At 40.9% G+C, this 26663-nt stretch overlaps 1 non-coding gene across 1 annotated transcript; it reads left to right on the plus strand.

Annotated features, from left to right (window-relative positions):
- Positions 1–234: 234 nt before the first annotated feature.
- LOC131238191 (small nucleolar RNA R71) lies at positions 235–341 on the plus strand. Its single transcript, XR_009167601.1, has one exon. It is a non-coding gene; the product is annotated as a small nucleolar RNA R71 (small nucleolar RNA).
- The last annotated feature ends 26322 nt before the right edge of the window (positions 342–26663 follow it).

Consider the following 26663-nt stretch of genomic DNA (forward strand, 5'->3'; position numbering starts at 1 on the left):
TCTTCTTTCAAGAGATACAATCCACCTTTCTCCTTTAATTGAGTCGGCCTAGACGTGGTGTTTGACTTTGGGTAATAATTCCATGATTGTATTTTTTTAGCAAGACTATCGAGGTAATCCCATACCTCGTCAACATTTTTATTAATGAATTCTCCATTACACATTGTCTCGACCATTTGGCGCATGGAAGATGTCAGTCCATCATAGAAAAAATTTGTAATGCGCCACGTTTCAAAGCCGTGTTGTGGGCATGAACTGACCAAATCCTTGAACCTTTCCCAACATTGGTAAAATGTTTCATCCTCCTTTTGGGTGAAGTTTATGATTACTTTTCTAAGGGTAATCGTTTTATGATGTGGAAAGAATTTCTTTATAAATTCTCTTTACATATCATTCCATGTGCCAATGGATCTAGGACGCAGTGAATGTAACCACGTCTTAGCCTTCTCTTTTAAGGAAAAAGGAAAGAGTCTCAGCCTGACTGTGTCCTCAGACACATTTTGAAAATATAAAGTGGCTCTGATCTCATCAAACTCTTTCAAATGTAGATATGGTTCTTCAGATTCAAGCTCATGGAACTTAGGAAGGAGTTGGATAACCCCTAGCTTGATGTCCATATGTCTTGTATTTTCAGGAAAAATCATGCATGAGGGCGTACTCACTCCCGCTGGTTGTAAATAATCTCGTAAAGTACGTGGCAGGGGTGCTTGATACATCTCATTCTCATCTTGAATGTCCTCCACCCTAGGTCGGGATAGAAGAGGTTGGTTTTCAGCCATCACTTCAATTAACTTAGGGGATTTCGAGTGGTGTCTAGTCCTGCGATGGATAATCAACCCCTCAACCAATCCTCCTTCAGTCAAGAGACGTCGAGTGTTGTCACGGGCCCACTTGGGCATGAAACACTCGCAGCCCTCAAATTCGAAACCTAATCCTAAGAAAGGAAAAGAAAATCTAGAAAGAAAGATAGGGTTGGAAAGAAGTTACCAAGTTGGAGTCCCTAAGTTAAAAACCAAATGAGAAGTTCCTATGTTAAGATCCTGTAAAAGAAAACAAAAGAGATTAGTTTCTAAAAAGGAAAATTTCAGAATTAGAAAGTTTCTAAAATAGAAAATCTAAACCTAAAATTAGAAAGTTTCTGACAATAAAATAAAGGAAAGATGAGTTAGTTTATAAAATTAGAAAGAATTTCTAAAAAGGGAAATAACTAACCTAGTTTCTAAAAACAAAAGAGGAAAGTTTCTAAAAATAAACTATTTCCTAAAAATAGGAAAACACTAGAATTAGAAAATTTCTAAAATTCAAACCCTAATTCTAAAAATAGAAAAAGTAGAGGAATTAGAAAGGGATTACCAATTTAGAAGTTTATGTCAGGATCCTACAAAACAGGAAAACAGGTTAGTTTCTAGAAATCAGAAAAATCTAAACCTAAAGTTAGAAAAATCTTAATCTTAAACTAATCCTAAAACTAGTTAATTTCAGAAAACGTAATCGTCAATCCTCGGCAATGGCGCCAAAAACTTGTTCACACCCCAAGTATAGGGTTGTGATGTAGTAATAAACTCGGTGAGACCGAGGTCGAATCCCAAGGGACTGAAACCTGTACGTTATCTGAAACTAGGTAGAATTAAAATTAGACTAAGATGAAATCTAAATCGAATGGTTTTTGAGGAATAATAGTGAAATATTATTCTAAAACTTAAGGAATTCAGAAGAAGGAAACTAGGGATTCAGAGGATCCACTTGTAGAGATCAGGGAGATCTTGTGGCTGCATCAAGAATTATGGAAATTAAACTGAACTTACTTGATCTAGTTTTCACGAGATGAAAGGTATATGAATTAGAATGGATTCCATCACCAAACCATGCCCAGGAGACAAAGTAAATAATAGAATTAAACTAATTACCCACCAATCAACAATGCATGAAGGTTAGGAAGGGTACCGCCATCCGACCATGCCCATGAGACAATGATGAACAACAGGGCTTCCTGACGTCATAAACATAAAAAGGAGAAAGAAATACTCAAAGCCATCGCAGATCTTTTGTAATTTCAGTCACAACAAACCATTAACAACTGAAAGCATTTCATGAAATCAACTAGCATCAAAATCAGTTCAACATAAATCACAACTATAGGAGTACTCCCACCATGCCACAAGCTTCACCTCTTAGCCCTAGCGAAGAGGTTTAACCGACCATGATTAAGCTAAATCCAAAATAGACAAAAAAAGAAGAAGAAAGGAAAAAGAGAAAAACAAATAACTATATTCTCTCTCTCTGCTCACGTTCAGCCCTCCCAGATTCGATCCCTGCGAATTGAATATCTGGTTCTCTCTCTCTCTCTTGCTTAGATAGTTTCCTCCGGTCGGCTGGGAATGTGGAGACTTCATGCAGAAGTCTCGGTTGCTGCGTGGCAAGAGATGGACAGCCGTTTATGTAGCAGAGTTCGCATGCGCAGCGAAAGTGCAAAACATCTTGTGTTTGGAGCATATTTGCGGTGTGATATCAACCTATCTGTCAATTCTGAAATCTTGGCTAGGGTATTGGCTTCCCTGTGGACACATTGGATGGTCTGGATCACTCAAAAGATTAACGATCGTGACCAACTACTCCCCGCAAATCCCGGACTCGTCCGGACGCGGAAAACAGGGCCTGCGCAAGAGGGATTCACTGTCGAAGTTGGTGGGGCCCACTTCGATGTTATTTTGAGAAATCCATTCCGTCCACCGGATTCCTCTCGAAATTTCGGTCAGAAATGACTGCTTTTGGATTGCTTTTGATGTGGTCCACTGAGTTCAATCACGCTGCACTATTTTGAACGCTACAAAATAGTCTTCTTGTGACCTCTGTAGCGGGAATGTGTCAGTGTGATATTACCCAAATTCAACATGGATTTGACTAGTTTTCGCCCCTCTGCGTGATGAACGAGTTGGATTGGACAGATGATCCATGATGGTGGGCCACAACATCCCTCAAACGGTCGGTTTCCTATTAATGTTGCAGTGCAGAAGCTGGCTTTGGCTGAACAATACATGTGTACCTGCTTATTGTTTCTCCTGAATTTTCTTGGGTTGGGATGGATTCGTCCAGGCTACCTGATGAATGGTGTGGATCTCTTATGTGGGCCATGATGGTGGCCCTCCAGCTTCTACAATTTGCCTCCGCACCACTGTTTGCACAAGAATTAAAATGGCAGTTGCCGTTTCTGACTTGGTCACGGGACCAGCCTGTTTTGGAAGGAGGTGCAGCTGTCGTGCACATCTGGACCACTTGTGCACCATGCACACCCTGCTCATGTGGGGTCCACGGTGATGTTTCTGGGAGATCCACTCCATCCATACATCTTACCCTCTAATTTAAAGGGTTGAAACCAAAATTGAAGTATATCCAGATATCAGGTGAGCCCCAAATCGCTGTTCTATGGGCTGATCTAATTGTTGGGCCACTTCTATAGTGATCCGAGGGCTAAAATTTGATATGTACGGTTAATTTATGGCCCTCAGGCCATGTATGAAGTTTTGAGCCAATCAGATGGTAGGAACTATGTGATCTTGCATTCTTCACCAATTTCGGGCCTCTTTAACGTGAATGGCTTGATTTCCTCGGATCTTTGGCATGCAAATCTGTCAATCTTGGTCCCCTGGAGTCCGTCCCTTGCCTTTGGTGTTATCAGGAGCATTAAATCTATGCTTTATCATCCTTTTTTTCAGTCTAAACTTGTACGTACACTCTGCATCACAAACACGATTAAATCAGCCATTAAACGGTATTATGCTTGTAGATCCAGGTAATAACTGGGGTCTAATATGCAATATTTGACCCTCAACAACAGACAGCAAAAGAGTTGGACGAAGAATTTTTAGAACCAGAATGGTGTCTCTGAAACCACGGTACAAGGAACATAGGATTGGGGGAGCCAGTGAATATTTTTGACCTTACGCTATTGCACCTGCTACCATGAAGAAGGATGGCCTGATAATGTTTATCTGCTCGAAATCTAGGAATATCACTACACTTAGCCAGTAGGCTAAGAAGGCAGCCAGTTCGCAGGAGGAACTGTATTCAATAGTGCCCTTAGTATTCTTGCGAATGGTCTTAAGTTCTTAGTGATTATAACCTGTAAAGCTATTAGGGTAAAGAAATAATCATTAAAATTAGACCATATAAGATTGAAGTTGTGAAGGAAGAAAGTAGATAGGAGAAAATATACTGTAATTTTTTAGAAAAGTAAGTTAGCCATTCGAGAGAAGTAATGCGATCAGGTTGAGGGAAGTTGGCCAGTGCACTGAAGAGTTCAAGAGTGGTCTTCGAAATTTCAGATTTGTTGTCTCTTGCAGAAGCTATAGCGAGCTCTCCATTAGAGGGTACATAGGCATTGAAGATATTGCCCATAATGGGAAGACCTGCTATGTGAAGAAGATCCCATAAAGTGATACTCATTTCACCTGAAGGAAGATGAAACGAGTTGGTGATTGGAGACCAATGGTTGAGGAAGCCTCTGAAGATAGAAGCATCCTTATGAAAATACTCTGACGTGGCTATAATTGCATCAGAGAGGTTGATTTGTTCTAGAACGATGGTATGCTTTCGAACAATAGTTCGAGCCCAGGCGCTGTAGAAATTGCGAAGAGATAGAAGTCCTATTGCTGAGAATTTTTCAGTGTTCCAAGGCAATCTCCTTAAGATTTGGTCTGAGTAATATTTAAACAAATTAATATGGATCATCTCAGAAGAATTTGTGCACCTCGGTGAAAAATTTCTTCTTATCTTGTGCAGTCTAATGTGTTAATGTGAAACCTATGGCAAGATAATTAGCAATATCAGCGAACCAAGGTAAATGAGAGACTTTGAACAATTGTTCGTCAGGGAATATGTCATTGAATGTGTCGTCTTAGGAGAATTAGGGAGATCAAGGTGGAAAAGATGGTCAGCCACTACGTTCTCTATTCCCTTTTTATCCTTTATTTCCAAGTCAAATTCTTGGAGTAGGAGGATCCATCTTATCAGGCGGGGCTTAACATCATTCTTAGAAAGAAGATACTTGAGCGCCCAATGATCTGTGTAAATGACGATCTTGGATCCGATCAGGTAGGACCTAAATTTGTCCAAATCGAACACTATAGCTAAGAGTTCCTTTTCCGTAGTCGAGTTGTTCACTTGGGCAGGATTTAGAGTTCTACTTACGTAATGAATAATGTAGGGTTTTTTTCTTTTCTCTGGCCTAAAACCGCCCTAAAAGCATAGTCAGACGCGTCGCACATAAGTTTAAAAGGAAGGCTCCAGTCGGGTGGCTATATGATAGGTGTAGTGGTCAATGTGTTCTTAAGTTTAGTAAAAGCTTCCTGGCATTGCTCAGTCCACTCGTATGGTGCATCCTTTTGAAGTAGATTACATAGAGGACAAGAGAGGAGATTAAAGTCCTTTATGAATCATCTGTAAAAATCGGCGTGTCCTAAGAAGGATCGCACGTCTCGTATGTTCTTGGGTGGAGGTAGGTTAGAGATAAGATCAATTTTTACCTTATCTATCTTGATTCATTTGGATGAGATGATATGTCCAAGGACAATTCCCTTACGAACCATGAAATGACACTTCTCAATTAAGTACCAAATTCTTTTCTTCACATCTTTTCAGCACACATTTAAGATTCTTTAAGCAATCGCTGAAAGATAGACCGAAGACAAAGAAGTTGTCCATAAAGACCTCTAGATATTACCCCACCATATTAGAAAAAATACTCATCATGCAAAACTGAAAAGTGGCAGGGGCATCACACAGTCCGAATGGTATCCTTCGGTCAACAAAGGTGATGTAGAGACTATCTCTATCTGGTTATAGCCGGAATACTCGTCAAGGAAACAGTAATAGGAATGACTAGCTAGTCTTTCTAAGATTTTATCAATAAAGGGTAAAGGAAAGTGGTCCTTCCTCGTAATGGTTTTCAACTTCATGTAGTCAACGCACAATCTCCAACCAATAGTAACTCTAGTTGGCATGAGTTCATTATTGGCATTGGCTACGATGGTGATTCCAGACATCTTGAGAACCACCTAAGTTTGACTCACCCATTGACTATCAGATATAAGGTATATGATACCCATATCCAATAGTTCAAGAACCTCGGCCTTAACTACTTCCTTCATGTTTAGATTTAGTCTACATTTTAATTGCCGAGAAGTTTTCACATTATCGTCAAGATAAATAAGGTGAGTACAAATTGAAGGGTCAATTCCCTTGAGGTCCGCAATCGTCCATCCAAGGGCTCCCTTATGCTCAATGAGAGTAAATATAAGCATACTCTCCTGTTCTTGCTCAAAGTTGGAAGAAATCACCACCGGGTATGTCTCATCTTGACCTAAATAGACATATTTCGATTCGGAGGGTAAATATTTTAGGTCAAAATCCGGTGGCTTAAGGTTAGACGGTAGAGGTACTTCACCAGTTTGGAACAACTCTTCAAATTGTGGCCTCCACTGGTTAATTTCAAGGACCGGTATAGTATTAAGCATGGCGCTCATCTCCCTAATCATGTTATCATCAAAATCATGGGAGTAGGCTAGGTACGACTCTAAATCAGAGGATAAGGTCAAAGGTGTTCCATTTTTCACGAAATAGTTAATCATGTTAATGTCATAGAAATCGTCATCATCCTCTAGCTATCTACTTGCATTGAAAAAGATATTCAACTCCAATATCATATTCCCAAAAGACATACTCATGACGCCATTCCTACAATTAATGATTGCATTTGAAGTGGTAAGGAATGGGCGACCAAGAATGACAGGAATCTGAGTGCTCATGTTACTGATGGGTTCAATATCCAAGATGATAAAATTACTAGGTAGTAGAATCTGTCAACCTGAACCAACACATCCTCAATTATCCCTCTCGGTAAACAAACAAAGCGATCAGTAAGTTGTAATGTGGTTAAGGTGGGTTTTAATTCACCCAAACCTAATTATTTGTACACCAAGTAGGGAATCAGATTTGTGCTCTCTCCTAAGTCAAGAAGTACGTGCTAAATTTGGTAGTTCCCGATTATACAAGGTATGGTTGGGCTACCGGTATCTTTGAATTTTTGTGGCACATGTTGCTTTAGGATGACACTCACTTTCTCAGTTAAGAAGATTTTCTTTTGAATTTTGCCGTCTTTTGGTCGTACACAAGTCTTTAAGAAATTTAGCATATGAAGGTATTTGTTTTATGGCATTAAGTAAAGAAATATTGACCTTCACTTGTTTTAACACCTCTAGAATATCCCGAGAGTTAGAGAGGTTTTGGTGTAACCAATCGTTGGAGAAATGGAGCAACTAGTTTTCCTTGTGGTTCTAGTTCTAATTCTTGTGGAGCATGGCTAGATCCATCATCTTTGTCCACTTTCAGGTCCTTAGGCTTTTCATTCCTAACTGAAATAGTTTTTTCAATGGTCTTCCCACTCCTAAGAGTAGTGATAGATTTAGCTTACTCCATCTGATTTGAAGAGCTTGGATCACTTATCTCATATTGCGGTTTAGGATTAGGGAGAGGTTAAGCAGGAAGCATCCCCTTTTCTATAACCATAACACATAAATCCATCTTTTGCATAAATTTTGTAAGTTCTCGTATTACTTGAGTAAGCTCTTGAGTTTGTGTGGAATTTTGAACCAGTTCTTCTTAAGGTTTCACTTGATTTGGAATTTGATTAAAGAAACCTTGAGGAGTAGCAGTTTGTCCATTCCTCCAACTGAAGTTCGGATGATTTCTCCAACTAGGATTGCATGTATTGGAGGTAGGTCTATTGAAAGGTTTTTGGTAATTGTTCACGACATTGAATTGCTCATTCAACACTTCTTGAAAGGCAAGTATTGTTGAACAACTTTCAGTTGTGTAAACATTGCAAGCACAAATACCGCAAACAGTTTCCTTAACCTTATCCTTATTTAGTTCCATGGCCTTGAATTTTCTTATGAGATTAGACACTTTAGCATTGATCATCATCTTCTTAAAGTTCTAGAGGGGGGGAGGGGAGGTGAATAGGACTATGTCAATTTTATTTTTTTTAAATGTGAAATTATAAAGATGTACAAGAATTGATATCACAAATAAAGAGCAACCTCAAATGCACAAGTATTGAGAAGTTGATACAAACTAAGTTCTAAGGACAACCTTACACCAAAAACCAAAGGCTTATGGTAGGACAACCTTATTAGAACATTTGTAAGTATCAAAAACTCAAACTTAGAAAGAGGTAAAGAAAATAAATTAAGTTATTACAACATTCACCACAAGTAAATGAAAGGAAATTACAACATTCACCACAAGTGCATAAAGTAAATTACAATATTCACACACATAAACAAATACTATCATCCACCACAACTTCAGGAATTATAGTGGTTTGCTTGTGTGTACACCAACTGTTAGCAAATAGCCACAGAACTACTCCACTCCTAATATCCATACCCACGGGATATTGACTTTCACTATGAAATAAGGTTTTTCAAGGTTCACCTTAAAACCTTCATAATTGTGTCTTTCAAATGGGCTTACACAATTCTAAAAACCCCACAATGAGTTTTTCTTGGCTAAATCTCAAAGACAATAAAATGTAAAAAATTAAATTGTACTTATCTGAAGATTCTTCTTCTGATGAAGTCCAGTAGAACCAATTCGATGTAGATGAAGATGAAGATGTCTAGTCTCACAAGTGAAAGGGTTCTAAGTCTAAACTAATTTTAAATTAAATCAACCTGGGCTAGCTTGATTTGATTTGGATCTCAAAAGAGGGTAAATCACAATTCTCTTCTTTAATAAAATAAATTTGAATGGAGATCACAAAATCAAAAAACAAAAGCTATTAAAATGAATCTAAAATGAGCACAATATAGCTTAACAAATGCAGGAACTTATCTCTTAGAGTAATGACTTGATTTAGCTTGGAATGAATGAAAAACTCTAAAATTTGTCCTCTATTTATAGTTGAAAATAATGTTCACTTGACTGGTCTAAAGGTCAGTTCGACTGGTCGAAGGACCAACCAATTTTCAAAATTTCTAACATGATAAGATAAGATTGTTACTTGATTGGTCAAGTGGCTTGCTCGACTGGTCAAGCAATGCACTCGACTGGTCGAGTGGGACCAAAAAACATTGCTAGACTTTGAGTCGCACGACTGGTCGAGCACTGTTCACTCAACTGGTCGAGGAGTTTCCAGGACTAGTTGAGAGTCTAACAGAAAATTCTGAAATTTAGCAACTAATCTTGGACTGGTCAAGAAAACTCATGGACTGGTCAAGCTAAAGCTTAGACTAGTCGAACAAAGACTAGGAATAGTCGAGAAAATGACCTATAAACTTATGAAATGACCCACATAAAATATGCAATGAATATGACTCATCCTATGGTCAATCCAGGGTCATCCATACCTTGTTTGTGAGTTTGAACAATTGAAACATTGTTCGCTCTACTAATTCATTCACTTGAAATACTTGAAGCTTGTCTTCAAATTTGGAACTTGAGCTTGAGCTAGAGCTTGAGTTCTTGATTTTTTAAATTACTGAACTTGAAGATTAAACTTGAACTTGAGCCTTGAACTTATACTTGTACTTGAGCTTGAAATCTTGAACTTCGACAATGCTCTTCAACTTAAATACGTAGAAAAGTTCGACGAAGACATGGACAACTTTGAAATGCATGAAGTTGATCTATTCATCTCATTAACACATGATACAAATTCTAAATGATTTGGCACAACAAAATTTGACAACTCTAGGTGCTAGATTTACAATATAGCATTTACAGATATCATCATCCTCTTTCAGAAGGTATAATCCACCCCCCTCCTTTGATTGAGTGGGCTTAGAAGTGGTGCTTGATTTTAGGTAAGTGTCTCATTATTGTACGTTTTCAGCAAGTCTATCCATGTAGTCCTCCACATCATCGACATTTTTATTCATGAATTTCCCATTGCACATTGTCTCAACCAATTGGTGCATGGAAGATGTCAGGCCATCCTAGAAAAAGTGTGTAATGTGCCACGTTTCAAAACTGTGTTTTGGGCATGAACTGATAAGATCCTTGAACCTTTCCCAACATTGGAAGAATGTTTTATCCTCCTTTTGGGCAAAGTTCATAATTGACTTTATAAGGGTTTTGGTTTTATGATGTGGAAAAAATTTCGTTATGAACTCCTTTATCATGTCATTCTATTTGCAATGGATCTAGGACGTAGTGAATACAATCACATCTTATCTTTCTCTTTCAAAGAAAAGGGAAAGAGTTTCAGTCTGATTGTGTCCTCAGATATGCTTGGAAAATATAAAGTGGCTATAATCTCATCAAACTCTTTCAAGTGTAAATATGAATTTTCTAACTCAAGCCCATGAAATTTAGGAAAGAGTTGGATCACCCCTGGCTTAATATCTATGTCCCGTATTCTCTAGAAAAACTATACATGAGGGCGTGCTCACCCCCGCCGGTTGTAAATAATCTCATAAAGTATTGGCGGAGGTGCTTAATGCACCTCATTCTCATCCTGGACTTCCCCAACCCTAGGTTGAAGTAGTCCTTCAGGTTGATTGGCTAGTTAATTTACGATCATAACCTCAATTAACTCTGGGGATCTCAAGCGGTGTCTAGTCCTGCGATGGATAGTTAACTTCTCAACCAATCCTCCTTCAATTAAGAGACGTCGAGTATTGTGATGGACCCACTTGGGCATGAAACACTCGCAGCCCTCAATCTCAAATTCTAACCTAAACCTAAAAAGGAAGAAAAGAATAGAAATCTAAAGAAGAATTGGAAAGAAGTTACCAAATTGGAAGTTCCTAGGTTAGGTCCTGCAAAACAAAACAAAACAAGTTAGTTTCTAAAAATAGAAAGTAAACTAATTTCTAAAAAATGGAAAATTTTCTAAAAAGGGAAAATAGAAAGTTTCTATAAACAAATTAAGAAAGTTCTAAACCTAAATTAGAAAGTTAGTTTTTAAAAATAAAAGGGATCTTATAATTAGAATATTTCTAAAAATAACAAATAAAGCCCTAATCTCAACATAATTCTAAAACTAGTTAATTTCAGAAAAATGCAACCGTCAAACCTCGACAAAGGCGCCAAAAACTTGTTCACAACCCTAAGTGTAGGGTCGCGATGTAGTAATAATCTCGGTAAGACCGAGGTCAAATCCACAAGGATTGAACCTTATATGTAATATGAAAGTAACTAGAACTAGAACTAGAACTAGAAAAATATGTAATCTAAATTAGGAAATTTTAAGAGAATAATGGTGAATTACTTTAACTAAAACTTGTAAAATTGAAAGGTGGGAAACAAGAGTTTCCAAGGATCCACTTGTAGAGATCAAGGAGATCTATGGTTGATTCAAAAACACAACTGGAATTAGAGTCCCATCTTCATCCAGTTGGAAGATAATCCATTAAAATCCAATTCTGAACTTCCTTGATTTAGTTTTCAAGAGATGAGAGGTATGAGAATTAGAATTGATTCCATCACAAAACCATGCCCATGAGCAAAGCAAACAACAGAATTTAACCAATCCATAACCAATCTAAGAGAGTTATGAACGTTAGGAAGGATTCCATCATCCAACCATGTCCATCAGACAATGGTGAACAATAGGGTTCCTACACTCACAACCTCAATACATGCATAGAATATACTCAAAGCTATCGCAGATCTATTGTAATTCAAGTCACAACAAACCATTAAAAACTAAGAGTATTCCTTATAATCATACTAGGATCAAAAGAGAGTTCATCTTAACATCAAACCAAGCATAGAAAATAACCCATCATGCTACAAGCTTCACCTCTTAGCCCTAGCTAAGAGGTTTAGCTCATCATAGTCATGATCAAGCTAAGATCTCTTAATAAAAACATTAAAAGAAAAGAAAGAAAAATAAGGAAGAAGAAAGAAGAAAACTCAGTTGGCTCATGCTCTCTCTCTCTCTCTCTCTCTCTCTCTCTCTCTCTCTCTCTCTTTCTTCTCTTGCTCCGCTCCTCTCTCACGTCTGATCCCTAGATGATCTGATGATGCCCTCCACGTCCTTCTCTCTTTCCTTTTAAAAGAATGGTGAGGGTCGGTGGCTAGAGTTGGGAGTGCACAAGGAGTTACGCACTCCTCTTGTTTCGCAGTAAAAGCACGAAAATAGCCGCATTTGGAGTGATTTTCAGGGAAGAACCTATCCACGTTGTCCATTCTAACTTGATAGGAAGGGTCAAGACCCCCTTCTCCATCTTTTGGACGGTCTGGATCATCAATCCGACCGTGATTAAGGTCACACAACCGGCCCACAGTATCCGAGCAGCGTCTGGACGTCCTGCACATGTTCCTTGCGCACTCTCTCGTGCTGAGATGTTTGGTGGGCCCACAATCTATCGCAATTGCTTTGAACATTGCAAGGCAGCCTTCTTGTGATCACTGTGGCTGGCACGTGCATGCGCATGCATGGATGCATGGGGTCAACATGGGTTTAACCATTTTTCCCCCTCTGCATGATGGACGGCTTGGATTTTCCAAGTGGGTCATGATGATGGCCCACAGCAATCCGAACGGAAGACGTGCATCCGGTTTCACAGTGGCGTGAAAAAAATGAAAATTTTCATTTTTTGAATGGGAGTCGAGTCAGTGTACGCTGACCAACTCCCTCAATTTGGTGCACCTAAAGACCTTGTTCATGGTGCGCATGTGTCTCCCAGATAAGACCCACTAAGACGTATTTGGGAAAATCCACACCGTACATTCATCTTCCGTCACAATGTAATGGGTTGAGTTCAAAACTGAGGCATATCCGGAGATCAGGTGGCCCCCAAAACGTTGGTTTTGTGGAGATCTTTCTATTGGGCCACTTCCACAAAGATCCAATGGCTGAAATTTTATATGTACAGTTACTTTATGATTCTCAAGCCAGATATAAAGTTTCAAGCCAAACGGATGGTGAGAACCTTGTGATCTTGCATTCAGGACGATTTTTAGGCTTCTTTATTGTTAATCACTTGATTTTCTCAGATCTTTGGCGTGTGAATTCTTCAATCTTGGTCTCTTAAGATCCGTCCCTTGCTTTGGTGATTCTTGAGCATCAAATCCATGCTTTTAGTACCTTTTTTCAATCCAAGCTCTGAAATTCACCTTGCAACAAAAACATGATTAAAATGGAACGTTAAACATTATCATGTATGTAAAACTAAGTAATAACTAGGGTCTAATATGTAATATTTGATCCTCAAAAAATTACAACTTGAAAATTCGGTTCATAAGATCAATAAATTCTGCTAGGGCGTTTGTAAGGCCAAACAACATTACAAGGAACTCGTAGTGCCTAAAGTTCATCGTTAATGCGATCTTTTGTACAACTTCCTTCCTGACACGCAATTAATGGTATCGCGACTGTAAGTCTATCTTGGAGAAGTAATGGGCATCCTGAAACTAGTCAAAGAAGTCGTTGATCCTCATCAGCAGATACTTGTTCACTATTAGATTGTTCGACTTGTGTTAATTAATACATAAACACCAAGATCCATCTTTCTTGCTCACGAACAAGATAGGAGCTCCTCATGGTGACACACTAGGCTAGATGAATCCATAGCCCAATAACCCATTGATTTAGGACCTCAACTCCTTCATTTCACACGGATGCATCCAGTATGACAGTTGTGTGACAGGAATCGCACCCAGCATGAGGTCAATTGTAAACTCAATCTCGTGTTGAGGCAATAGACCCAATATGGGTTTGTATATATCTTCATATTTGTTCACTAACAGAGTTTTCGATAATGTTGGCCAACCATAATCTTGCTCACAAATAGTGTATATAAATTCATGGTGTTCAAATCTCACCTTTATCGGGAAAGTGAAAGGGGGCTCCCTTTCTACTTGCACAGTGACAATCTTGATGTCACAGTTGACTTCAAGCTTCATTGGTGTCAACCAGTCCATACCAATGATGACATCAAAGTGGTATATGCTCCCAACTAACAAATCAATTAAGACTTCCTTGCTCCCCAAAGTGATAGGACATCTGGGACACAACTTATTCGTATTGAAACTCTCCCCCATGGCAGCTAGCATTATTCTACTTGGTATGGTCACTATTTCCAACTTCATGCATTTTATAAGCCCGCAAAAAGTAAATGATACAGTAACTCCTGTATCTACCAACAAGTATACTAAAATGCCTTGAATGAATATCGTATCTTTAAATGTCAACGGGAGGGGTTCGGTTGTTGCCAGCTCCTGTGTCACTAGTGCGTGCACTCTAGCTTATTACACCCTATTTACTCATGTGGCAATCAGTCTTTTTATTGGGCAATTTGGGTGCAAAGGAGGATGGCCTACTTGCTGTGAAGGGCACACAACTTGTAGCAGAGAAACCATGATGGCGCGTTGTTGCAGACGATTCGCCTATTGAGAGGGAGTGATGCAACTATCTCTCATCTTTGTGAAGTAATATAGGACCAAGTGGCCTATCTTGCCATAGTAGGTGCAGGTTCGGACCGTAGTCACGGGACTCGGCCTTGGTGCTGGAGGAGGATGGAGCGCAGACCAGTTGAGCATAAAGTTGGGGCCCCTTATTGACCAACAAAGCATATGGTTATTTCGGCATAGTCTGGCCACTAAGTTGGAGATAGGTTCGATTCATCTGTTCACCATCATTTTTGTAAGACCCGTATCCTAGTCCGTTCTGTTCCGTCGAATCCCGCGATCCTTCCTGTCGAATTTCGGCAACCCGTGACGTATAATTGACGTTGCGATCGACCCTAAGTCGTATGCTGTACATTTGAGTCGGCTTAAATCAAGACTTTTACCATTGCGACCGCACCGTCACCGCGGTTCCGACGCCGCGTCTCTCGCACCGATCCGATACCCTGGCAGGAAGATGTGAGCCGGCGTTTACTTCGAAGAAAACGCCGCGCGTTTGCAATCCCAAGAGAATCTCTACAATATGTCAAATCAATCCCATCAATCAATCCCATCCATCACCTCATGTCAAGTACACATCACCTTTCTCCACAAGTAAAGCAACCCATGCCTTTTCTCACCAAAGTCAAACCACCTCTCACTTCACCCATCCCTCACCTCACATCACTCACCCATCACACCCATCACCTCTCCTTATCTCCCTCTCTCTCTCTTTCTCTTTTCTCACACCAATTCCAAGCAACCCATAAGCCTCACACGTCCACATTTTTCCAAGGAGAGAAAAAGAGAAGTGAGTAGTGTGGCCCACTTTCCATCCCAAAATCTTCCATCTTAGCCCTTGAATCTTCATCTCCCACCATCAAAGTGAAGCACAAGGAGGTCGGCTTTCCATCGGACCAAGAAGATCGGACGGTGGGTGCCTTATAGGATAGGTTTTTCATGTTTTGATGATGGACCAAGTGAGGCCTACCGATCAATGGTATGGATCTCACTTGGGACCTTAAGATGTGGTCGATGGCCCACCTTGATCTTCATGATCATTCCGTGATGGGGCCATTCTCTATGAACCCCATCATGATGTCTATTTTCTAGCTTGTAAAGGGTCATCTAGACCTTTCATTTTGGTGGAGAAGGGATCTCCACCGTTGATCCTTGATTTGGTGGGCCCACATGCAATGAGACCCACTCGATGTATGATTGCTTGTAAGGGAGGGCTCATAGTGGCGGAGCCCTCCATCATGCGTGTCCCATTTCTCTCTCTATCTCTCTCTCCCTCTCTTTTATTTATTTATTTATTTATCTTTGTGTGTGATGGGGTGGCCATGTGACCCACTTGGATGGGCCCCACTTAATGTATGTTTTATCCTTACCATTCATCCATTTGGTGGCCCACAGGAGCAAGGCCCACCTTGTGCATGCACTATGCATAGGCCGTCCCTGTCCAAGGACGTCCCTGGACTAAAATGAAAACACAAATATAAGCTTGGTTCACAAGCTTCTTGGTGGCCCACTTGTTTAGGCCCCACCTTGATGAATGGATTCAATCCACGCCGTCCATCCTCTTAGCCATCTCGTTTTAGGCGTTGAGCCGAAAAATGGGACTGATCTAACTTTCTAGCGGGCCACACCCTTGAAAATAGTAATTTCCATCGTTGAAACTCACCTTAATTTTTCTACATGCCCAAAAATGCCCAATATTGGACTTGATGGATTTGTTATACATGGTAGAATCCATCGGCGGACCCGGATTCAGCAGATGTGGGCCCTACCTCTGAAAAACCACAAAATCTATGGTTTTCAAAAAAAAAATGTCAAGCAGCAGCATTTGCTGCTGCTGCTGCTGCTGGTGTCAGACGCTGACACCGCGCCAGGCGGGCGAGCGGACAGCAGGTCCCACGGCTCCAGCCGTGGGCCCCACCTTGATGTTTATATGACATCTAAGCCGTTCATATGGTGGGCCCTTAGGGCAGCGGGCCACCCTCCGAATTTCTGCCACATCCAAGACTCAGTTGGCCCACACCAAAGGAAACAGTGGGATTGAACTCTCTACCATTGAAACCATTTTTGGGCCCACAGAAGTTTAGGATCAATATGAAATTTGTTTTTCCACTTCAACCCAGGTCTGCGTGACCTCCTCAACAGGTTGGATGGAAAGCAAACGTTATGGTGGGCCCCACGTGGGACCCACAGTGATGTATGTATTTTATTCACACCGTCCCCAGCACGGGACGGTGGAACCCACCGTGTATGTGTTCTCTCCAGGCCGTCCACGGCAGTGGACGGTGAGCTCCACCATGATTTATGTGGTTATCCACACTGTCCACTGTCTGGACAGTGGACCCCACCATGATGCTTGTGTTGCATCCCCAACCGTCGAGCCTTTTTGCAAGCTCAGGCATGAGCAAAAGAATGAGTCAGATATGTGGTTCAAGTGGGTCCTACCACTATTATTTGAAGTGAGGATCGGTTGATCCTTTGGCATGAATTATATATATATATATATATATATATATATATATATATATATATATATATATGTATGTATGTATATATGTATTTGTGGCCATTTTTAAGGCCCACCTTGACATTTATAAGGCCCGTGTTATGAGGCCCATTTGATCTACATATGGGGCCCAATTGGTGTGGTCCATTTGAGATACATAAAGCCCATGTGATTAGGCCCATTCTGATATATTCTAAGGCACATGGGTTATAGCCCATTGCAATGTACATAAGGCCCGTTGGTAAGGCCCATTAATGTGGCTCATTTGATGAATGTAAGGCCCATGTGATACGGCCCATTTGATGTACCTAAGGCCCATGGATCGAGGCCCAACGGGTTGTCCTTAGGGTCCATTGCAATGCATGATTTCTCCATGGTTTGTGGCAAGCTATGCCTTGGGAGCAATGTTGGTTTGACGTCCACATTGCAAGTATAATGTTGGTTAAATGTCCGCATTACGACTCTCCCTAGGGCCCATTGATAGGTCGTACTTGTGGTGTGTAGGCCTTCTAGGCCCATCTGCATTGTAGGGATAATTCATCACTTTATAACATGCTTAGTATAGCTCCATGATACATGCCCATACACATCATATGTATGCTTGATATGAGGAATGTTTGATCATAGCATAAGCCGTTGGGCTGTGACATTTACGGGACTCCTTATGAGACGGAGTGCCCCCACATGAGTGCGTGGTACGCATAGGATTACTGCATGATTTGACGATGTGACTCATGCATTCCGCATATGTGTGACTTGATCACTGCATGCCCTAGCGACATCAGGGCCGTGGCCTCCACAGGCACATCGTGGATGGTCGTATCGGATACCGAAAATATTGGCTCTAGCATTGTGGGCACTTAGGATGTCCTTGGGTGAAAGTCCCAGAACCTTTTTAGTACCAGGAGATGCTCCAACGTCTAGACCGAGTGGATACACGAGCGCCCGAGTGCCGAATACCAGTAGGTCGCGTCTCCCACTGTTTCATGGTCGGTTGGAAGGGGGTGTGGCCTTATCCGCCCGAGTGAGGGGGCTATAAGCTAGGCTGAGTTTGACCAGCTCGCAAATGAGTCCGCTATCGACGAGCCGGGTAGGTATTGGCAGACTACTGGTCAGGCGGATAGTGAGGTCTATTCCACTTGCTCGACTGTGTAACTAGGGAGGAGGCAGTCTGTGTGAAGTGTATTAGACCCCGGTGATATCTAGAGAGGAACTGTACTGATATGTGTACTTGATGAGGACTGACATGCTTGCTTCGCATCTCGTATATGACATTTGGCTACATAGGCCTCGCATCGCATGGTCTTGGTATGGCCGATAGCATTCATGTCTTGCATCATATAGCGTTGGTACAGCTGATAGCATTCATGGACTTATCGCATATTTCCGCATTACTCTGATATTGTACACTTGGCGCTGGCCTTGCACACACACTTACAGTACCCTCTAAGCTTTTGTAAGCTTATGCACGACCGTTGCGTGCAGGTAGTGTTGGACAGCAGCAGCGCTGAGGCAGGAGTGCACATCAGTTTATTTTGAAGCTTTTGATCACCCTGTATTTCTCTTTCTGCATTGTACTTAAAAGTTTTCGATATAGTGGATATGTGGTGATGTTGTTTTGTGACTTGGTTATGCTCTATTAAAAAAAAAAAAAAAAAAAAAAAAAAAAAAAAAAAAATTCTACTAAAAATCCTCCTTGTAAGATCCCAGGATCAGAATCTGGCATGAGAGTGCCAGAATCCGAGAATGGGGCACTACGGAGGCTGTCGGCACTAGATTCGGCGATCGGGAATTTTGTGAGCCCGTTTTCCGAGTTTGGGACGTGACAATTTTTCAACCAGAACGCCATATCAACAATGTCGACGTACGAGGTGGCATGGGTGCATCACATTTTGGTCAGGATCCCGGGTCGTAGCCCATCTTCGAACCTCTTCATTCTAGAGTCTCATTTGCCACTACCGACATCAAATATTGAGAGAGATTGGTGAACTTGTTCTTGTACTCGGATACAAACATGTCGCCCTTCTACAATTGGTTGAACTAACTCTTTTTTTCCCATCAATAAGTGAGGGGAAAGTACTTTTCATAGAACCTGGTCTCAAAATCATCCTAGGTCCATACGTAGGTCCTTGGGATCGTTCGAAGGGTGTTATCCCCCCACAAGTTAGCCTCCTACTCAAAGGCATAGGAGAAAAACTCCACCTACTTGGCCTCGGTATAGTGTAATGGTCGGATCATTTTAGAGATGTAGTGGAGCCAATACTCAGCATCCTAAGGGTTGTGAGTTCTCGGGAACGTCGGCTGTCTAAGTTTCTGAAACTACTTGAAAATGTTGTCCTCTTGGAATGCCGATGTTCGAGCCATGGGCGTAATAACCGAGGCAGCACCTCTTCCCTAGGCAATTATGCCTACCAGGGTGGCCAAGGTCCATTGCTGTTGCATTAAAAGTAGCATCTGCCCCATCAAAGCTTAGGGTGGCGTGAGGTGAGGGCGGTGTAAATTGGTTTTGGCCAACAACGAGAGTTGGGTTCAGCCTTGCCACATAACTTGTGCTAGCGGTCAGTTGCATATCCGGGACCACAGAGTGTCCTGCCCTAGAGCGGGCTACAGATACTCAAGCATAGCCTTGGATCCTAGACTCGAGTCGGGACCTACTGGCCACTAGAGGAGGGGAGGCCCTCCTCGACCAACCCGCCATGCGGGAGTCCAACTAGATGGCGATTTCCTTTGGGAGGCATATCCTGTAATTGAATTTTAGAAGAGTGTCAGATGCACAATTTAGCTATGTATCTCTAAGCATTTTAAACATGTTACAACCCTAAAGGCACAAGTCATTAAACTTTCCAATTTTACAAGTCAGATTTTAATGCGCAAATAAATGCAAGTAGGGACAATTTCATTAACATCAAAACAAAACATTTCGTACATTGTTCCCTTACAAACATCTTAACCACACACACGCTACAACATATTAATACATGAAAATAAAGTTAAACCTTGATTATTACACAACAAGAATAAACTACATTAAGCACCCACTAGGATGTACAGATCCACGGAGTTAGGAGAAGGAAGGGGTGTTCCCTCCTTTTGTACACAACATGGTACCGCCTTCAATGTGAGACAATCTTGCTTAACTTGGGCTTCTGGTACTCTTAGTTCTCTTTCAACTCGGCCACCTTGGCCTTGAGTGCACCTAAGCCCTCTTGCATGCCTCGAGGTGTAAGGGGCTCCTCGTTAGCTCTCTCGGCTTCAGCTCCTGCCTCATTCTCACCTTTGCCTCCTTTGTCTTCACCTTCCTCTTATTCTTCTCTCTCATCTTCCTCCTCGTTGATCTCATCCCCAAACTCTTTCGGTCCTGTCCCTCTGCTGCTTGAGGCATATTCCCATATTGTGGTTCAATGTGTCGTCGCTGATTAGCTTGACCAGTTCGGGCACGACGTTACACCCCCGATTCCATATTATCGGACTAATCTACAAACAAATCTACTAAATGAGAAGCCCATCTTATAAAGACTCGACACAGTAGCCTTCACTATCTGATAGAGGACTATCGAGGGGAGGCACATGTCTTCTCTACATCCCACCAGGTAAAGAAGCTCTACCATGAATCTAGAGAGTTCTGTCTGATTCCCTACCCTCAGATACATGTTATTTCTGAAGATGTGGTAAAGTACGCGGTTTGATATCGTCATGTGCGATGTGAGCAAGCTATCATTTCTCCTCTAATCCACTAGCTCGCCACATAAGTGAACAGTGCACTCATTTCAACATTACACAGATTTATGCTCCCTTCATTTATGTGGGTGTTTCCTCGTGGTACGTGAAGCACCCGTGCAATGGGTTCCATGTCAATGTAGGTCATGCACCCGTCGTATCAAATCCCAACTGGTTCATGCTGGGGTTGTAGATACGGGTGTAGAACATTCTCACTTTCCCTGCGTTGGCCCGATGATTCCCTTCGAACATAGGGTTCCAACCACAGCGCATGAGCTAGTCTAACACCAAGTACTCACCGAATAAGCGGTTGTCAATCATAACTTCGAAAATGACACCATGTCCCCCATACATACCGCATCAGCGACAGGTTGAGAGGGTTGGGCCGATGTAGCTCGCGGTGGGACCCAGATCGAACCTAAGGGTTGACAACCCCAAATGCAAGGCTACGATGTAATAATTACTTGGTGAGATTGAGGTCAAATTCTCAGGGAATGGGGAACATGGCCTAGTACTAGTCTAACTGTAGAGGTTTGTCTGAGTTTTTTAATCCAGCGAGATAAATTGGTTTTAAAAAAGATAAATAAATGACTAACGATTCAGGAATCTACTCATGGTAATCACAGTATCAATTTACTGATTCAATATATAACTTAATTGAAATCGAAGTCCTATCTTATCCAATTGGAAGATAATTCGGTTAAACCTATCATGAACACCAATAAGATATTATTTCAATTGCAAGGCTACGATAATTCGGTGGCATCGGTGGTATCGAACATGGCTTCGGTCAGCCTAATATTAAGCTGAAATATCTTTGAATTGAAAATTAATATTTCTTATTAGACTGTTCTCTGTACATTTGGTCGGATTGAACCAACCTCAAGTGGGACCGAATAGTTCGTTATTTCTATTGATGTACTGCGTGATTTTTCAGTCTTTTCTCCATCATTTGTCCTTAATTTTTTTGAATTTTTGGCATATAAATTCTTCAATAATGTCTTCCAAATCTCTGAGTCTTCTCTTTATTAATCTTTTAAAATTTAAATATATCATTTTAAGCACGTATTCATATTTAAGTCCAAAATATCCTTGCATGAAGAAAACATATATAATTATATCGAATTAACAGTTAAATGTCAGAAAAGCTAATACAATTAAGAGGATAAATATATAGTATTTAGGTATTATTAAATCCGCAATGAAAGCCCATCTTATCAGTCATGGCTCTTCTTCGTCCGACTCTTGTGGCTCAGCCCTACCTTGTCGGGGGTTGCTCTCTTCTTCCCCATGAGGGAAAAAATTAAAGGAATGACAAAGAATGAGGAAAAGGTTGCAAGGAAAGCCATTTTTCTTGCTAGGGTTTGGGGTTTTATTGATGTAGAGGGAAATGGGAGATTTTAAGAAGAATAAGATGAAAATTTCCGAGTATGGGAAGGTTTTGGGAGTTTAAGAGATGAGGGGATCTTAGGTTTTTGGGGAAAATGTGGGTTTGGAAGCTTGGAGATGAAAGATTTGTATGAGGAGATGAGGAAGATGAAGGATTAAGAAAGTGGGGAAACTTGGGCTTTTGGGGGTTTAGGGTTTTTGGGGAGAGAGAGTTGCAATAGGTTAGAAATGAGGAAAATGGGGCATTTTTTTGGCTTAAAAGGACACCCCCAAACGAGTGAAATAAAGCACATTTGGGTGTTGGCAGTGGCACCACCGTTGTCTGCCCACTTGCGACGATGGCACCACTATTACGGTGGTGGCACTGCTTCCTATTGTGCTGGTTCAGTGGTGACATCACTGCTATGGCAGCGGCACTGTTGCCTGTTGTGCTGCTTCGGCAGTGGCCTCGTTGTCTCGGTGTGGCACCACTGCCTGATGGGGTGGCTCGGGGATGGCGCCGTCGAGCTCTGTCCATTTTTTAACCTTTTCAGCAATGGCATCACCACCTTTTGACCTATTCTGGCAGTTGCGCGGCTGAAGTCAATTGATACTGAAAATTTTCCGGCGGTGGCAACACCGATCTGGCTGTACGAACAGTTCAAAGGATATCAAAATTATATGGGTCCACAATGATGTATCTATTATATCCACACTGTTCGACCATTTGGTGGGATCATTTTAGAGCTTGAGCCCAAAAATGAGTTATATCCAAAGCTCAGTTAGACCACACCACAAATAGCATAGGGGATAGTGATTCCAAACATTCGTAAGGCCCACAATAACATTTACTTCCTATCCAATCTATTTATAAGGTCACACAAACATGGATGAAGAGGAAAAACAAATACAATATTGATCCAAAACTTATGTGAGGCCCAAAAGAATTTCAATGGTAGATATTAAATCCCCCACTGCTTTTTGCAATGAGGTCCACTTGATTTTGGATCTATCTTATTTTTCAGATCAAGCCTTACAACGGGTGCACCAAATGGATGAATGCTTTGAATATAATATATACCTCATGGTGGGATCCACAGAACTTGGCTAAACACACCAGCCAAACCGCTTCCCCTAAAAAGGTGTTAGGGCAGCGGATTGCATGGTGTTCTATTGCGAAAGTTCATTTTAGGGAAATTTGGGGCAGATCCAAATCTGTGAACCACACCATAGAGCAGTGGACATTGAACGCCTGTTATTAAAAACTTCTTAGGGCCATAGAAGTTTTCAATCAAGTTTATATTTGTGTTGAGCATACAAATAAGTTGGATGGTAAATAAATATCATGGTGGGCCCTAAGAAGGTTTTAATACTGAGTCTTTGTCACCCTTGTTTTCTGTAGTGTAGTCGACTTGAGCTTTGGATCTACTCATTTTTGGACCTATATCCTAAAGTAGTTGATCTAAAAAAATAGATGTACGGTGTGGATACAAAATATAGGTGATGTTTTCCCTGAAACCTGAAACCTACCCTAACCTTACTTTCTTCCCTCCACAAGCCTATGAGCGTCCAATCTACACAATTACAAGCTTAGACACGGCAACACCCCAATTTCGTGCAACAATTGCTGTAGGCAGTCCCTACAATTAAAAACTGTGGCGCTAACGCGAGAGCGCCGATTGCATACTCTGTGGGGTCCACTGTATTGTACGTGTCATATCCATTCCTTTTATCAGCTTATTTTAGGGCATAAACCCAAGATAGGACGGGGATTCCATTAGCAGGAACTTCTTGCGATGGCAAGCTAGGTGAGGCCTTCTGTGATGTTTGTGAGAAATCCACCTGCAGTCTATCCGTTTTTTTTTTTTCAAATTGTGTTACCATGGGCCCAAATGCAAGCAGGAAAATGCCTTCTGTTGAAACCTCCCTAGGTCTACTGTGATGTTTGTATGCCAAGCAAGTCATTTCTACTGAGATGAACTGAAAACACAAAACATTAGCCTCATCCAAAACTCTTGTAGCCTCACAAACTTTTTAACGGTGGACATTCAACCTCAGTCTCCTGTCGTGGGGCCCACTTGGGTTTTGGATTTATCTTATTTTTAAGCCCAAGTCCTAACATGATCTGAAAGAAAAAGAATGAACAAGATGAATTTCTCACAAACATCACTATGGGCTCCACCTAGCTTCCCATCACAGAAAGTTTAAGTAATCTACGTCCCCCAAAATTGAAGCATACACAGATCTGAAGTGGACCACACCACGGGAAATAATGGGGATAATGATGTTCACTATTGAAACCTCCCTAGGGCTCAAGGTAATGTTTATTGGTCATCCATTTTATTTATAAAGTCACACAAACATAAAAGAAGGGAAAACATAAATTTCAGTTCAATCCAAAAACTTTAATTACCCTAAGAAATTTTTAACCACAAGCATTCAACTCCGACTGTTTCCTATAGTGTGGTCCACTTGAGCTTTGGATATTCCCAATTCTATCATGTCTTAATATGAGCCGGTATAATGGATGAACATTGTGGATAAGACACAAATCATAGTGGGCTCCACAAACTTTTACTCGATATGCAATCTACATCCCGAACGATATCAATGTGAGCATTAATGTATATATGGTAGGTTATGTTAGGATGTGAGTCGAAAATCAAGTAATTTAAAACTCATAAATCACAGTGAGCCCACAAAGTTTTATTAAGCAATATTAGTCATTCAATGAGATTTCTTTGAGCCACAATCGATTTGTTGCGGTTTATGTTAGGAGTCGGAGTAACGTTGAACTCAAGTTAGCAACATGCATGATAAAAAGTGGAGATGAAAGCAATTGTTATCCTAATCTTTATTGGTCCACGATGACATTTATATGCAATCTAACCCGTTAATGAAGTTAGCTCCACTAGGGTGAAGGGAAACAAGAAGGTTCTAATGGTGGATATCTACTTCTCTACTTTTTCTTGAATTGTGACTCACTTGAATTTTTTTACTTACCTGAATTTTGGACTCATGATAGGGTTGGTCCCATTGTGATTTTTGTGGCTGCCAATGGGTTGTGCTCGGTTTTAAGTCCTTAGGTCGAATCTTGCCGTGTCTGAATTTTGTACTTGAAGAATCAAACTCGGATCTGACTGGTTGTAGGTATCTGTCATGCCTTTTAGATGTAGATTTTCAGTTGGTTGGGGTCAAATAAAATCATTTATATGGTGTTTATTTCAAGGATGACTTTAGATCACACAAGCATGTGTCATTTTGGGACATTGATGGTGTGTAAATGGGATCTTTGTCTGCCTTAGCTTGGAAAAACCTTATTTTATACTGAGAAACCTCTATTTTATATAGAGAAACCTCAAGTCCAACTGATTGGATGTCTAACTAGATTAGAGTGTTAATTAATGATAATAAATACAACTGAGAAAATGAAAAGGAATGGTAGGTTCAAATGGGCCCCGCCTTAGTACTTTTTTACGTTATAATCACCTCAATCACTAGTCCAATGGCTCAAAAATTGGCCACGTTTGTGATTCAAGTGGACTACACGATTAGAAACAGTTTACAGGGCAACACTCACCCTCCAGAACGTTTCTCTTAACGTGGCCCACCTGAATCACGAATGGGCCTTATTTTTTGGGCCCCAGGTCTAAACTTTAGTGTGGCATCTAATGGTTGGAGTGAATTGCATATAATCATCATGGTGGGCCCGGTAAAAGTCAAAGGTGGACATCTCTCTCAAAACTGTTTATGTGGTCCACCTGAATTATGGGTCACTCTAATTTCTTGGCTATGTGCCCAAACTAGGATTACACATCTAATGGCCAAAGTGGATCTCATATACATATTATAGTGGGCCCCATAAAAATTAACGGGGTGTCCTTACACCTATTTTCATAGAAGTGATTGATGTAGAGTGGGTCGTAGGCAGTTTCATGGCCAAGATGGACCAGAAAAGGGCCGGTCAATGACAGAAGTGCTCCGGACCGTCGAAACTTAGATCGGGCGTATCTCACAATCCGGAATGAGTTATTGGGTGTAAAATATAGGATTTTGGGGTAGAACGAGCTACTTTAGCAAACCAACCCCACTACACAGGGTTACACTAGCCAAAATTGCGAAATACCCCTGGATCAACGGTCATTTCCCTGTTTTAATTTTGTTTTTACTATAAATAGTAAGTTTTAGTTTGATTATAACTCTTCATCCGTCGGGCTTTAGGAGTCACGCCCAACGTGAAAAGAGCTTAGAATAATTAGGAAAATGGTTTGGTGAAGCCAAATAGGACACTTACCATTTTTGGCCAAAAACCTTGCGCACTAGTAGACATCACGACCGTCTATAAATACTAAGTTTACTATTTATAGTAAGTCGCGGATTCTAGGAGTTTTAGTTGTAGTTTGATTTTGATTTCTTTCCCATTGCTTGGTACCCCTATTTAAAGGGTTGAGAACTCATTTTTATTATTAATTAATCAATTTTGAATTTATTAGAATTTATTTCTATTTTCTGCTTTCCTTCCTCGTGGATTCGAGAAGTCTCTGTGAAAAGTCCAGAGAAGCTCCGTGGATTCGGAGTAGTTATCCTCATCACATTCATCCCTGCGTCAATTGGTATCAGAGAAAGAATTCTCCTCAGGCCGTTGGCAAACAATTAAGGT

Source organism: Magnolia sinica, chromosome 2 (genome assembly GCF_029962835.1).
Source record: "Magnolia sinica isolate HGM2019 chromosome 2, MsV1, whole genome shotgun sequence".
Lineage (NCBI taxonomy): Eukaryota > Viridiplantae > Streptophyta > Magnoliopsida > Magnoliales > Magnoliaceae > Magnolia > Magnolia sinica.